General features: G+C 40.7%; 4 non-coding genes across 4 annotated transcripts; 1 reads left to right on the forward strand and 3 right to left on the reverse strand.

The window, feature by feature from the left end:
* Positions 1-2,350: 2,350 nt before the first annotated feature.
* On the reverse strand, positions 2,351-2,422 carry Trnaa-ugc (transfer RNA alanine (anticodon UGC)). The gene has a single exon. It is a non-coding gene; the product is annotated as a tRNA-Ala (tRNA).
* A 309-nt stretch (positions 2,423-2,731) lies between these two features.
* Trnaq-cug (transfer RNA glutamine (anticodon CUG)) lies at positions 2,732-2,803 on the forward strand. Its single transcript has one exon. It is a non-coding gene; the product is annotated as a tRNA-Gln (tRNA).
* A 680-nt stretch (positions 2,804-3,483) lies between these two features.
* Positions 3,484-3,563, reverse strand: Trnal-uag (transfer RNA leucine (anticodon UAG)). The gene has a single exon. It is a non-coding gene; the product is annotated as a tRNA-Leu (tRNA).
* An 8,164-nt stretch (positions 3,564-11,727) lies between these two features.
* Trnaa-ugc (transfer RNA alanine (anticodon UGC)) lies at positions 11,728-11,799 on the reverse strand. Its single transcript has one exon. It is a non-coding gene; the product is annotated as a tRNA-Ala (tRNA).
* Between the last annotated feature and the right edge of the window lie 3,057 nt (positions 11,800-14,856).

The raw sequence follows: 14,856 nt of genomic DNA on the forward strand, positions 1-14,856 counted from the left end.
CCTTCTACACAAGTCTCCACGATAATTAATCGACGGTATATGTCCTTGATATACGTATACGTGTGATTGCAACATAGTAAACATCGTAAATTACATTGTGGAAACGTGAGTCATGTTTCTGTAAAAGTTTCACGAGAAACAGGTTGATTCAATGCTGCCCTAAATGTAAAATCGCTTCCGTTCGTGAAATAATTCCGCAAATACGTATCGCTCGACCGATCGCAATAACACTCGAGAAGATAGCTCTTAACGCGGAATCAAAATTCATCCATGACGTCATAACGCGTTCTATAGCTGGACGGAAAAAGTTGCGGAACAAGTTATTCCTTCGTCGTCGATTGCCCGTAAAACGTTCGTCGAAGGGCTCGGAGCGCGGCGCCGCTGACAATTGGACATTTAAATTCAGCCGGAAGTTTCGTCGCTTGTAACTCGGAAAGAATCCGCGACTGCACCGGCGGGGGTGCCGGCACTTTTATGTCGCGTCACGCATTCGGACAGCGCGAATACTCTCTCTTTCTCTCTCTTTCTCGTGCGCGCGCGCGCGCGCGCACGTACAACGCGAAAGGATATTCGTAAATAAAATTTTTGGCGAGGGTGACAAAATGGTCACACGCTCCAGTGCTGACCCCAGCCCGGGGGGGTCAAAACTCGATATCTATGCGCGGCGAGATTTTTTTTTTATGTTGTTTTCACATAGTTACGCTCTTCCTCGGGGACAAAATAGATACCCAGAATTGCCGGACAGGATATTATAACGGTTCAGTGACAGGGGATCCTGGCGGACTCTCTCTTATTTTCCCCTTCGGGAGAATACTTCGAATACCGCAAGTTTAAGGCGACTCTATTAGATCTCGCCGAATCGCGACATACATATCCGATTTATACGTTTCGTATGTACAAGGCATCGCTTTCTACGAATTCCGCAATTTAGCGGTAACATCACGTACGGATTCAATTAATTTTCAATTCTCACAGATAACGCTAAAACGAAACCTTGTTATCTTAAATACTTTGAAGACATCCCCCAAATATTTCGTGCTAAATGAATAGGTGAGTTTCTACATAGTTTAATAAATAAAAAAATAATTTATAACACTAACTTTTAATATATACTTTTTTATTTATTCTAAACTTATATACAATATATAATTTATTAAATGCATATTATTATATAAAATACATATTTAATAATGTAAATCTCATATATAAATTCAGAATAAATGAAAAAATTACAATATATTACTTAATCCATTCCTTGTTATAAATATGAATACATTTCAAACGGAATAAGCAAAGGAAAATACATCGTATTTAACAAAGCTACATGTATACCGTACCATCGATAGAGCACGGACTACTACGTACGCTTACGATCAATCAAGGCCGTTATCTGGCGTTTCTTGCCACTCGTACGACTCATCGACGTGCGATTACGTTAGAGAACGAGCGATTCGCGCTACGTTCTGCCTTATTGCGTCGTTTTTTCCAGCGATGATTAATTCCCACGTGCACAGCGCTTGCATTCACCCCACGGAGAGAAAGAGAGAGAGAGAGAGAAAAGAAAGAGGGAAAAAAAGAGAAAAAAAAGGAGAGCCTGTCGCAGTATATTTCGCACGATTATTCCCGGGTATATTCGATGGAGATAGGCATAACGTATCTCTACCCGTATGATGACGGCAATTCAAATGATAGCATCTTTCTTTCGCGTCGACAAGCGAGGGGAGGAAGGGGAGCCCCGGCTCCACGCTCGCGGATACACGCGGAACTTTTGCATATGACGAATCGAAAACTATTACCATTCAATCTCTTTGCGCGGCTTCATTTGCATGCCATCGTCTCCCCTGTCACGCTTTACATACGGCCACTGCCGTCAGTTGACGTTCTAAATAAGCGCGATTTTTTCACCGCACGACGGACGAGTCGGCGCGCAAAACCGAGTCGATAAAATGATGATCGATTCAAGTTGACAAGTTTGCGAATGTGGCTTTCAAGAAAAACTGAAAACGATACGTATACCTATGTTGTATGAGTTGATTCCTTCTTAGGGTATATGAAAATTTTAACGACAAGAAATAATCACTTTATAATTTCCAGTATATTCGATTTGAGTCAAATACGGAAGTCGTGATGTAAACGGGGATGTAATATCACTACACATGAGAAATTTAATGTTTACTTTAAAAATAAGCAAAAATTGTACCTTTTTCTATCCAGAAATTTATATTAAAACTCGAACAAAAAATATATAAAAATATATATAAAGACATTTGTGTGTATGTGTGCAACAATAAATTATTTTCTATGAAAAACAAAATAAATAGTTACATATAAATGACTGTAACAAAAAGATTGGAGATGCCGGGGATCGAACCCGGGGCCTTTCACATGCAAAGCGAACGCTCTACCACTGAGCTACATCCCCGTTTTTTTGATAAGTTCCGACTAACGCGAGAGTAGCAGTCTGTCTTATATAGTGTCGTCTATTATTTTAATTAATGTAATAAAAATTTATTTGGAGACAAATTAAGTAGTTAAACGTTAAAAACGAGCATTTTATTGCGCGAATATCGCCGAGTACACTGGTGAATGATACAAATGTACGCTTCGAACGCGAAAGATTAAATGTTATCGCTATCTCACGAGATATTTACCTAAATATAGTACAATTATATTACAAAATGACCTAGGATAACGTGCTATTTTAGCTCTCTTGTCAGCGAGGAATTTTGAAGGTCCCATGGTGTAATGGTTAGCACTCTGGACTCTGAATCCAGCGATCCGAGTTCAAATCTCGGTGGGACCTTTAACTTTTGAACTTCCGCTCTTTTATTTCACGCGTTGCATTTCGCCAAATAAATTAATGCAAGTTTGTAAACGTTAATTTTAGCATCGCGTAACGAAATTATATAAAAATTTCATACTCTATATCAATAACTCTATAAACACGTGGCTATGTAATTAACAAGCTTGTGTGTATTTTTATCTGTGGTCACTACATGGAAAAAAAGGATTAACCACTATAGCAAATTTAGTTGCAAAATAAGGATAGCTAACATTTTTTGCAGCAAGAGCTATAATTTAGCAATAGTAGCAAAGCTTAACAAAAGGTTTTGCTATTGCTAAATTATAGCTCTGTGTGTAGTTACTACATAGCTAGTGACTACGTTACTGTAAGGCTAGCTATATAAATTATTGCATAACTGTCTTTGGAATTCCCTCTTGCTATATCATAAAGTTATAAAAAATCGATAACATTAATATTTAAGATGTTAAAAAAAAACTTAAAATGTTAAAAAATAATTGTCTGGACATATTTCTGTATCACGATTGTTGATCCCGTTAAACAAATGCCAATGTAAATATAGCCTAGCTAGGCTAATTGGATTGATTCATGCGTACTATTTTCATGATCTACATTACTTCGAATCGTCTCTAATAAAGATCATTAAAAGATAGATTTAAAAAAGATTTAAAAAAAAAATTTGACAGCGGTGGGATTCGAACCCACGCCCTTACGGACTGGTGCCTAAAACCAGCGCCTTAGACCGCTCGGCCACGCTGCCTTCGGTAAACGCCTTCCATAACTGCGTATAAGTATAGGCCTCACCTCACACTACATTGTATTGATTTATAATTGGTCAAAGTATGATTGTAAAAGATTGAAAATCAATATAAAAGCAGCATGCTTATTTAACTATACATAATAAATATGTCTTACTAATAAATATATTCAAATATTAATACATAGTTCAATTCATGCTACTTTTTATTTAAAATATTTAGAAAATTACGTATTCAGTGGAAAAATGTATTTTACATTTTTTTATTCAATTTTTTGGAAGGAAACATTTTGCACTATATTACAATTATACTCCGATATATTGAACAATCGGTATAATAGTATTAAGTGAAATAACGTGTTTAATACAATCGTACCGTAAATGTAAGAGTCATGTATCTATAATATATTGTTTCGTATTCTCTCAGCACGTGCTATCGTTCTGGCCTTGATTACGTCACACGTTACAAGCATATCTCACGTCGTGTTGCCTGGCGGCTTATTCTCATAGTCGATATCGTACGTATAATCGTACATAGCTAAGATATCGTTCCGTTACGTGTATTCTCGCGTGATAACGATGAATCAAGCAGCAACTAATCAACTGTCTTTAGAATTATTACTATGAAGTAAATATTTCGTTGAATAAAACATTTTAAGTTTCGTAACCAGACACGGAAAATCTATAAATTTTTGTAACTAGAGATTAAAACACAGATTTTATAACTCGCGTTGGTGAATTCTAAGGTGAAATTATTTTCAAATTAGATTAAATAAAATCAGAGAAAGAGAAACAGAGAAGATATTAGAAAGTGCTGAGCGCCTTAAAAAGAAAATCGATTTTGAAAAAGACAAAATGAACAAATAAATTGGCCATCTCGCGCGTTGCAGTAGCAAACATCATTATGGCGCCGCAAATCTCCTCTTTTATTTTCCCTTCCCGGTAGCGCCGGGTACCCTAGGCGATAAGATCTCAATATAAAAATTCATGCTCATAACGTGACTCCGCCGGTGGTTTCTTATTTTTTTTTTCCTTTCCTTATCGCGTCCCCGAGGGACCGCGGCATAAAGCTAACGCTCGAGAGCCAAAACGAAGCGCTTCGGTTATGTCGAAACGGCTGTAGACAGATCGATAAATTTGCGTGAATACTCGTACAGCGTAGATAAGCCGGCATGATAAGCCGAGATCGGTCTTGAAAGTCCCGAGTCTCTCTCCCCCCTCGTTACCGTCGCGAGAGATACGACCCCGCCGGAAAATGGAAGGAAGATAAATTCGTCTTCCGTTGATGTTCCACGCGCTGATACTTTATAACCGACACGCGGAATCTCTTTCCTTTCTACTGTGATAGAGCGATTAATTATATCTCGCCAAATGCCACGTTCTAAAAAATTTTTAATTCCGAAGTATGATATGTCGGATTGATTTAAACACCGAAACAAAATCCGCTCTGCCTGAACAACTTGGAAATATCTCGGAAAAAAGTACACATTGCGCGTAATAAACTTCTTATGAAGGTTCGTCTAATTTTCTGATGTCAATTACTTTCACCGCCACTTTCGCCGCGATATAATGAAAATCAGTATAGATTTATCTCGTGATAAAATGAAGTAAACGCATCATTTCCATTTTCTCTTCACATCACTCGACCGATATCCCATTATTGTTTTATGGGAGCCATTCGATAGAGCTCATAATATCCATAAGCGGCACCTGCATTTCCTAATAATCTCCATTACTCTCCCCACGAGTTGCATGATTCGCCGAAAATAAAATAGATTTATCATCCTCAATTGGCTTCCAGCAGTTTATTCGTAAGGATCGATGGCGCCTCCCTTCCCCCTCTCTATACGGTATACAACGATACATGCTCACGAGGGATTTTCTCTATATGATATGCAACATGCGAGACGTAATTCAGAGGGTGCGAGTCATCGAGATCATCCTCCGTCCCGACTACGCATGGACGGACGATATGATCGATCATTCGCGACGACAGCCACGAGTATTGAACCAAAGTGGCGGCGTGATTCTGCTAAACGCGATGCTAAACAGGTACTCTTCTTCGCCGTCAGATCGTCGACGTATCGCACAACATACTGTAATATACCAACGATATTATAAGCAACTCGCTCGATGGCTTTTCATCGTTCAACGTGAAAGTCTTCGTTCTTTGTAAAGCGCACACAGTGCACCACCGATATCCGCCGTTAATTGGTTAAATGGCTACAATTACACGATCAACAGGTAGCTGTTTCGATTTTCTACTTTCCTTTCTCTTTTCTGTGAAAGGGCCAACGTGAAAAGCCACGCTACCGTAACGCTCCTATTGTAAAAATGAAGTCTGAACTAACACGTTCAAAAAATATCGTCCATAAACACAAACTAGACGTCCGTCGCGTTTAAAAAAATTTTTTGAAAGTTTAAAAAAGGAATATGTGCAAACAATACTTAAACATCGCAAGTAAACTTCCATCACCAAGTAAGAAGTTTAAAGAGGAAACTTATTTAAGTAATTTGTATGTGACTGTATATATACAAGACCTCGTTGTTTGGCAAGCATTTATAATTTTTTAGAATTTCAAAAAGTTGATAAGTTTTTATTTTCAGTTGGCTGTGAATTTCGGAATATGAAATATAAATCCTCGTATTAAAATCTCCATTATTTTAGTTCACCGTACATTTTCATTTGCCTATCGTATCTATCATGCCCAATGTTTCGCGTAAACCGGAGACAACGACACTTCGGTTAACAGCGATCCTCGAAACGCCTCGTTAACGAAACGTCGCAATTTTCGCGAGACCGTGCGCTACTATAGCTGGCACAATGTGCCATTAACGAAATGCCCGATGAATATATATCGGCTATCGATCATTATGAGGCCGCGGCTCGCACGGATATTCCAGTAATGGTCTATCGCAGCAATAATCGTCAACATGCGCAATAATCATGTCGTTTAATGACAATTGATGCGAGCCAGGAAATGCGCTCGCTTTAATATCCGCGCGCCTATGTTTACCCCGTTATAGTCGCGCGTGTACGGCACTCACGCACGTTAATTTACACGCGCGCACGGAACGAGAGATAGCGGATAGATCCAAGGGGCGGTACTATTGTTAATATCGGATGCGCCATTACGCGCGATCAGTCAATATTTTCTCGTAACTGACCTACGATTCGGGGTGCGCTCGAGTGCATACAGACCCTCCACCGCAGCGAGCGGCAAGTTGCGCCGCAATTGCGCGCATCCGATCCGGCACGCATGGGAAGCAGGGCCGTTACTATCAGAAACGAGGCTACGTGGCTGATACGTTGTGTAATCGCATTGGGATCGAGATAGCTCCGACCCGATATGCTGCGCATTAATGTGAAATAACGTCCGTACGTTATTTCAGTTATAGTTTATTCTTACTTTGTATAATTTGACGCGAAATCTTCATAAATTCTTGTTCATTACATTTTGATATTTTTTGTCATTTTATTTCATTCATCTTATTTTATCAGTTAGGAAGCACCGTAGCAGTATTGCTAACGTCTCGCCTTTTGCATATTTTTTTGCTCCAATACTTGGCAATCTTGTTAAATATCAAACTTTTACGTATGTAGTAAAGATATTATTATTATTAACTTTTATGATGAGAGAATTTGTAAAATATATTAGCTTATAAAATATATTAGCTCTCGATTAAGCTTAAAATGCAAATCAAATACGCAAAATACGTTTATAATTCACGTTTATCATTTTAGCTAGAGACAATATTCGCGTACCGCCGTAGTTTCAATCACTTTACTATTAAATGTTACGGTATATTATACACACTCTATAATCGTTAAGAGTAATTACAACATTTACCACAATTACACATTGCATTGCCTTCGAGCGCAATATTATAGTGATGTTTCATTTCGGAAACGTGGCACACGCCGATTTTGCAACCTTATTATTTTTCCACATGGGATTACTTGTACAATGGGGAAATAATCGACAATTGACGCCATTGTTTCGCCCACGAGTGATGGATTAATTCGTCCCTGCCTGACATAATCCTTCTTGCATAACTGCACAATGCCGTAGGTACTTACAGCGAGATCTCGGCCCTATCTGTCGAAATACGATGTATGGCATCGAGCCGCGAAGCCATTTTCACGTAACTGACCCGCAGCGGTTCCGGATACGCTGCGGCTGAGTTAACCCCGCGCCCGCGCCCGCGCGTATACACACAGGGTTACGCAGTTCCGGTAACGTAACCCGTTGACTCGGGTCGCGTAACAGCGTGGCACGTTACGCGGCCACAAATATTTGTGCCAGGCGAATCGAATTACATCGCCTCTGTTTACGTTCATCGCTTTTGGCGAGGCCGGCTCTCGGTAATTAAAGTGCGCGTACTAAAATATGCGCGACGATAGGTCGCTTCCTCGCTCGCTCGGGGGATTCATTTTTAATGGAGGATCTCGGGCGAAATATCGCGATGAATAATTCCTCTCCTCGTGCGGCGCGCGCGGAAATACCAAGTTTTCGGTGCGCTTCCCCTCCCGTCGAAGTTTACGCGCGGTTAACGAACGCGTTGCACATAGTCGCTGCAACGTTTCACCGCGGACGGAAGTTTAATTAAAAACGGCTATGACTACGTCCGCCCCCGAAAGCTATTCGTATACACGGCAACGAGTTTCATTTGCCAAGAAATATTTGTACGCCGTGCAGACATATGATAATAAACTGCTGTGTCTCGCCGTGAAAGTTTAATAAAAATGTTCAACATATCATTCAAAAATTATCGAAAATTATTCTTAAGCAGCGGACATTTCACGTTTCAACAAACGTTTTCACGCGTAGAAAATATGTATTCAGATTTAGAGCATTTATTTTTCCAATTGAACAAAACGAATAGTTCCAAGATATGGAAATGTTAATGAAAACTTTTCGACTCATCCTCACCAAATTATCCTAGGACGATTCCCGACCTAGCGTCGCTCGCGCATTATGAGTCGCAGGCTTAATTAAAAACAATTTCATTACGAATGGAGCTATTCGCGGAATCCGAGGTTCTCATATTTCATTCTCGTCCGCCACGGGCGCGCATATTTCCACGCGCGATATTTCGGCGCGCGATGCGGCACGGCGTTCAGAGACAACGTTCCGGAAAACTACTCGATTACCGGGTTGGATTATCGATCGATTTTTGCCGAGCAATTTGCGTGTACGCGATACACGCGCGACCCTCGTTCCTGCACGCCCGAAAAGCCCGAGTGCCCACGCGAAATAGGATATTTTCCAGTAGAGTCGCGAGCTCGGGGCCGTGTAGACAGCTCTCACATTGAGGTAGCCCTCGCGACACGGTAATTGAGGGTAATTTCACAAGGCCAATTTGCGCGGAAATGCAAAACCAAAAAATTTGTCCACGCAAAGCCGTCGGCTAGCTAGCTAGGCCCACCCACGTGCAGATACTTCCTCTGGCTCCGTCTCCCTCCCCCTCCGTCACCACCCCCGATCTCCGACCATCTCCCCTGAAACTGGCGTTCACCTGCATCATCGGACAAACCTCGTTTTCTCCTGTAATTTCATTTTCGCGCAGGCCCCGGCGATCGCATGACTCGATTTTTCCACAATTTCACAGAGGGGAATTTCAATTAAATTACTCACCCCTCCGCACGTCGCGGTATCTCTCCTCCTCATGTACGGTTACGAGTGGCGAGAGACGGAAAGAGAGTGGAGAAGCGAACGGAAGAGAGGGAGAAAAAAATAACGCGTTTCCCGAGCACAGCATGGATACACCCGGTGACGGAGTTTTCGTCATTTGCCGCTAATGGCAACGTCCTTTCGCCATTCTCCTCGCGCGAGATTGCCGATGATTAATCAGTCGTGGCAGTCTCATTTTTAGGCACGCGACGGCAATTACCCCCAAAGCGAGACGCGCCACGCGTTCTCGATTGCTTCTTTTTTTTAATTCGCTCGCCGACGAATTTCAACCCCGGCAATGACGCGCGTTGAAATTGCTTTTTTGATTGTCCGCTCCGGAAGTTAAATTCAATCAAATCATTCTCAGTTACGGTACTTCCATCGCGCTGATATTATGGAGCGCATATGTGGTGTAAAACAACAGTGTTAAATCGAACGCGTGCGAGAGTGTTAACACATTGTTAGTTTTTAATTCTCATTTCATCCTGTGCCTTACACATATCGCTGATTTGCGCAAATAGAACGAAGATTGAGCAATTCTTTCATTAAATAATAGATCATAAATTGGTGGTTACATGATAAATAATAAATCTAATTCGACGCTAGAAAATATGAAGTATTGCCAGTAATCTATATCACCCATTTTCATTTTAAACATACAGCGTTGATTATTATTTTGAATTTTTCCTTCCTAAATATAAATTTGAATAATAGAATAAATAAAAAATGGATTATTATGAGTAATGTGTTTCTATAGATATATTTATGTTTTGCGAAAAATGTACGTGCGCGTTGCACGCGCACACACGTAAAATTGTGGAATATGCACCAACACTACGCAACGTACTGCACTGCGCAGTTACCTGCCGTAGCGCAGTGGCGGTGATGCTATACGAGCTCCCCAGTGGCGAGTAGTTGACTCCGTGGGAATCCCCGAGAGAATCGATGTATGACGTAATGCTGTAGGAATGGCGCGGCCTCCCTTTGCCTCCCGTCTGAGCCGGTCAACCCCTTGGCTCGGCCACCAGCAGCTCGCGACGTCGTACGGCGACAATGGGCGCCGCGCCGCGCCGACGTCAATTTCCTCCCTTGGTGCATCAGCAATAAATGCATCAGCGATAAATGTGTCCTACGGCCAGAAGTGCATAGCTTGCGCTTGCGACGAGTGGTGCGGGGCGGCGCGCGGCGTCGCCCGGATGCAAGTCCCCGGCATATCCCTGCATGAGTGGATTATGAACGCGAGCGCGATCTCGAAACCGCGTTATTCCGCTGCAGTCAATGCAATCCCGCAGTCATGTGCATCTCTTCCCCCTTTTTTTCTTCCTCGTAATACATCTCCCTCGCCGTCCACCGGCTCGGACGCGGCGGCCGGGAAGGCGCGCACGCAGCCCGCTACAAGCCCATCGGGGCGAGTTACGCACGCTCAATCGGCGATCCAAACTCACCCTCTCTCCACGCTCCTTCTCTTTTATTCTAGTTACCCTTTTTACTCTGTCGCGGCCTCGATATTCCGGCTATTTCTCTTCCTCCTCTCATCCTTCTCTTCCTCTTCCTCTTCTTCCTCCTCCACCTCCTTCTGCTCTTGCTCGTTTGCCTCGTTTTCGAATGTACATGCGAGACAAAAGGCTTTTCATCGCGGTACACCGAACCGCTCGAGTTATTAAATCCGCCGCTCGCGGCATTTAGCTCTTTTCGCGTATAGGTATTCGAGAAAATAAACGCCGTCTATTGCCGCTCGAAGTCTCGCTCGTTTACTCATTTGCGTTTATCTTACGGTACGGTACTTGCTACAATACATCGTCCTACGATACTTTTAACGTTTCCTATTTTCGCGCAACGCCACGTGTGCTCTTTTTTAACGTGGAAAACGTAGAAACGCACGTTCCAATTTACTCAAGGCGTGCGTTCTTGCGCTCCGCTACGCACAAAAAAAAAACGGAAAGCCTCAGTTGTAGACGGACTGGTATTGTGGGGAAATTAAACGCCGAAACCTTAACTAACGTTCGTCGCGAACTTGGCGATTTTCCGGCTTCGCGAAACGTAAAACAGCCGGACGGTAGATAGATATAACGGACCTCAATTGTACGGTTTCTTAAAAAAAAGGTTTGATTGACCACAGGCTACGAGAATACTGGAGAGAAATATTCCGTCTTCCACGCACGGTTATTCGTGACGCAACACAATGATATTTTTTTGTGTCCACGCACACATGTGTTTGAAGCTCGATTGAATAATTTTTATACTTTGAGTAAAGAGAAGAAAATTCAGATGCTTTTTCTTATATCACGTATGTATAATAAAAAAGAGAGACGTAAGATGTATTTATAAATATCCTTTTATAGTCTCTATCAAGCTGCTTATCTTATTAAAATGCTAAATGAAAAAGACGATATATAATAAATCGAAAATGTAATGAGCAAATGCAAAAATGGAGTTTATCTTTTACATATTAAGCACAAAAAAAAATAAAAAAGCAAGAAACGACAAAAGAATGGAGATGCCGGGGATCGAACCCGGGACCTTTCACATGCAAAGCGAACGCTCTACCACTGAGCTACATCCCCGATTTACCAATTTCATCTTTCTCAACAGAGATATACGGTCGATGAATAATACCTGTACTTTATATAAATCTGAATTGAAGAAAAAGGTACTTGATTTAAATGTTTGATTAGATAATTAAGCACCTGTCTCAAGGTCAACATTTTTAATACATTTTTATATAATGTATAAACGTTTTTGCAACTGTCTCCACTTTACTATAGCAGGTTCAATTTCAAATATTTCATCGGCAATAAATATAAATATTATAAATATTATAAAGAATAATAAATTAGAAATATTTTGTAATACATAACATAACGAACGATTGGATTGTGCAATGTGTGATGGCGAAGAAGTTATCCATGCCAATCGTGCGGTCATTATCATGTACCCGTACGGTAGGCGTGCTTATATACGTGCCGGAGAATTATAAGGGTGGCTAAAAGTCGTGCCCCCCGTCGCGTGACTTATGCACCGTCGCAGTCTAATGAAGATCTATCGTCCATCGCACTTTTATCCTCGGCGCGCGTCGTCCGCTCGCGCTCATTCCCGCACTCGCGTCTCTTCCGTTCCGTTCAGCGACTTCTGTCGCGCGATAATGTCTCGTCGTGTTTTCCTTGTCCCGTTTAATTTGCATTTCTAAACCTCGCGAATCAGCTCGGCGCGAATTGAATGATGACGTGATAGACGCGCTGATAAATGGAGCGAAGGGGAATAACTCGAGAGAAAGTAATCCTCGATTGAGCGCGCGTATGTTTAATATACGAATGTACAATTATTACGTAATCAGATTTTATGCAACGAGAACGAAAATTGTTGAATTAAGGCAATTCAAAGTTCGATCTTATATATTTAAACACGATTTCGAGATGGCCATTTCATTTAGATTCTAGGTAGAGTTTTAGGATCACCTAAGATTAGACTTAAGATGATCTTCAATATAAGACTATGAATACTGCCCTATGACCGGTATTCACAGTCAGATCTTATATTTAAGATCGTCTTAAGTCTGGTCAAAGGCAGTCTTAAGATTCCATCCAGCCAATGAAATGACTATATTAGCATCTTAAGACATTCATACTTAAGACGGTCTTGAAATAAGAATGGACTATATGAATATAATATTTATTATAGTCTAATAAGAGAGAATGAGTTAATTTAAAGAATGCTATTCCAAGAATAAATAAATTTTAAGATAAATTACGGTAATAAATAATCTGAGGTGACAAGACACATTGATAAAAAAAACCGTAATTAATATTTTACCCGCGTGCCTGTCATATTATCGTTTTATTTCAATTCATTTAATTTAATTACCTGCCTGATTTCAATTAGGAGAGAATTACTAATTAGCGTGAGCAGTCGCATATTAAAGTAGTTTTCTGTGTTTTGCTATCATTAAGATAACGGAGAATTATTTTACTACAGATTCTGCGGAAGCATCTTAAAAATTTCTACAAAAATCGCGCATTTACTCGCGGCGTATAAATGCTGAAACGCACGAATATAAATTCTGATGTTGCAAACATTATTGCAGTTTCAACGGTTTCTAATTGATGGAGAAACGCGTGTTTTGAAAGCGCTATTGTTCGAGTAATTGCAATGCATGACGTATCGTTTGATATATGAGAGAGTGTGGGTATGCTTATGCAGAGTGAGGGCGACGAAATCAGTCTATCGTTTGTCGGCTATCGACCATTCATGCGGCATGTTACGATTCATAAACGTGCTGATATATTCTTAATTACTTTGTGGGCATGTTGTGAAAGCAGTCTCGGTAATCCGAGGCTGCGCTCCGAGCGAACTTTACATGTCGTAACTTACGTTATGTTGCATTACACTCGAACGATCGTATATCATTAATCCGTGTACGAATAACATGTATTATTCTCAAACTCTACAAATATTCTTTGCGAGAAATGAAAAGATAATAATGTGTCTTCTTGTACACTTTTCGTATACACCAATCTTTGCACACCCATAATACATTCATATATATATGGCGTAAATGATATAAATATCGCTAATATCAGATAATTATACGTTTTGATCTAATGGACATATGTGTAAATGTACAAATAGCTAGGAGGATGTTCGTTGCTGTTTTCGCAAGTATCGGGTTACACGTGTCTTATTGAATACGTTATGATCCTATACGTCAAGATTTAATTTTCTTTCCCTATTTGCAGCGTGCAGGTCAATATTTTACGATAACTTAGTAACTTGCAATTTGATACTAGCTTTTAAATATTTTTGTGCGTTTGAAAACTTGATAAACCGTAACTTGATACTAGGCGTAACGTGATATTTTGGAGGCAGATGAATAAGAACGAGTATTCTTATCGTATAAATCCGAGAATCTCCCTCTCTGTAAATCTAAAGGCAAACAGTAATATGAGAATGATAGCGCAGTGTTTTAAAACAATGTTCCAGACGTATCTTAAAAAGCACAGTAAATTCAGACTTCAATATTTTCGTCGACAGCGTTCCACAAGAATAATTCATGACCACATGATAAAATAACGTTTTCAATATTTATCTTAGAAAATGAATAACGGGCTCTTAGTACCTTTTATATCTGAACAAAACTATATGTAAATAAGTCACGCTATTATTAGCTGAGCTTTCACGTAACACGTCAAAGATTCAAAAGCAGGCGTCGTCTTTGCGAGCGCGAAATATTCTCCCTTTGAATTTTAAAACACTGGATCACTTCCAAGCGCCTTACGCCGCCAATATTTCACCGCGCCTCTTAAAGGCTAAACCCTTTGTGCACAGGAGTCCTAAGAAGGCATATTTTACAGCAGCGTATTACGCCCATCACGTGGGCATGAAGTAATAACCGCCCCCGAACACCACTCTTTCTCTCTCACTCTCTCTTTCTCTCCAGAACTGACTGCTAATCCTTAATTTTCCGGGACACTGCCCCCCTGGAACGGCTTACTGGTGGCTCTTTCGCATCCTTTGAGACTAACAATTAGCGATGTTAATCCTCGAAGCCTAAAAGAGGCGCCTACAGGCATACGTCCTATTACGCTTTAACAGTCGGAGAATACCCGGTATACCCGTAAACATTC

Source organism: Temnothorax nylanderi, unplaced genomic scaffold (assembly GCF_030848795.1).
Source record: "Temnothorax nylanderi isolate EJ_2023f unplaced genomic scaffold, tnyl_v1.0 TNYL_tig0053_pilon, whole genome shotgun sequence".
Lineage (NCBI taxonomy): Eukaryota > Metazoa > Arthropoda > Insecta > Hymenoptera > Formicidae > Temnothorax > Temnothorax nylanderi.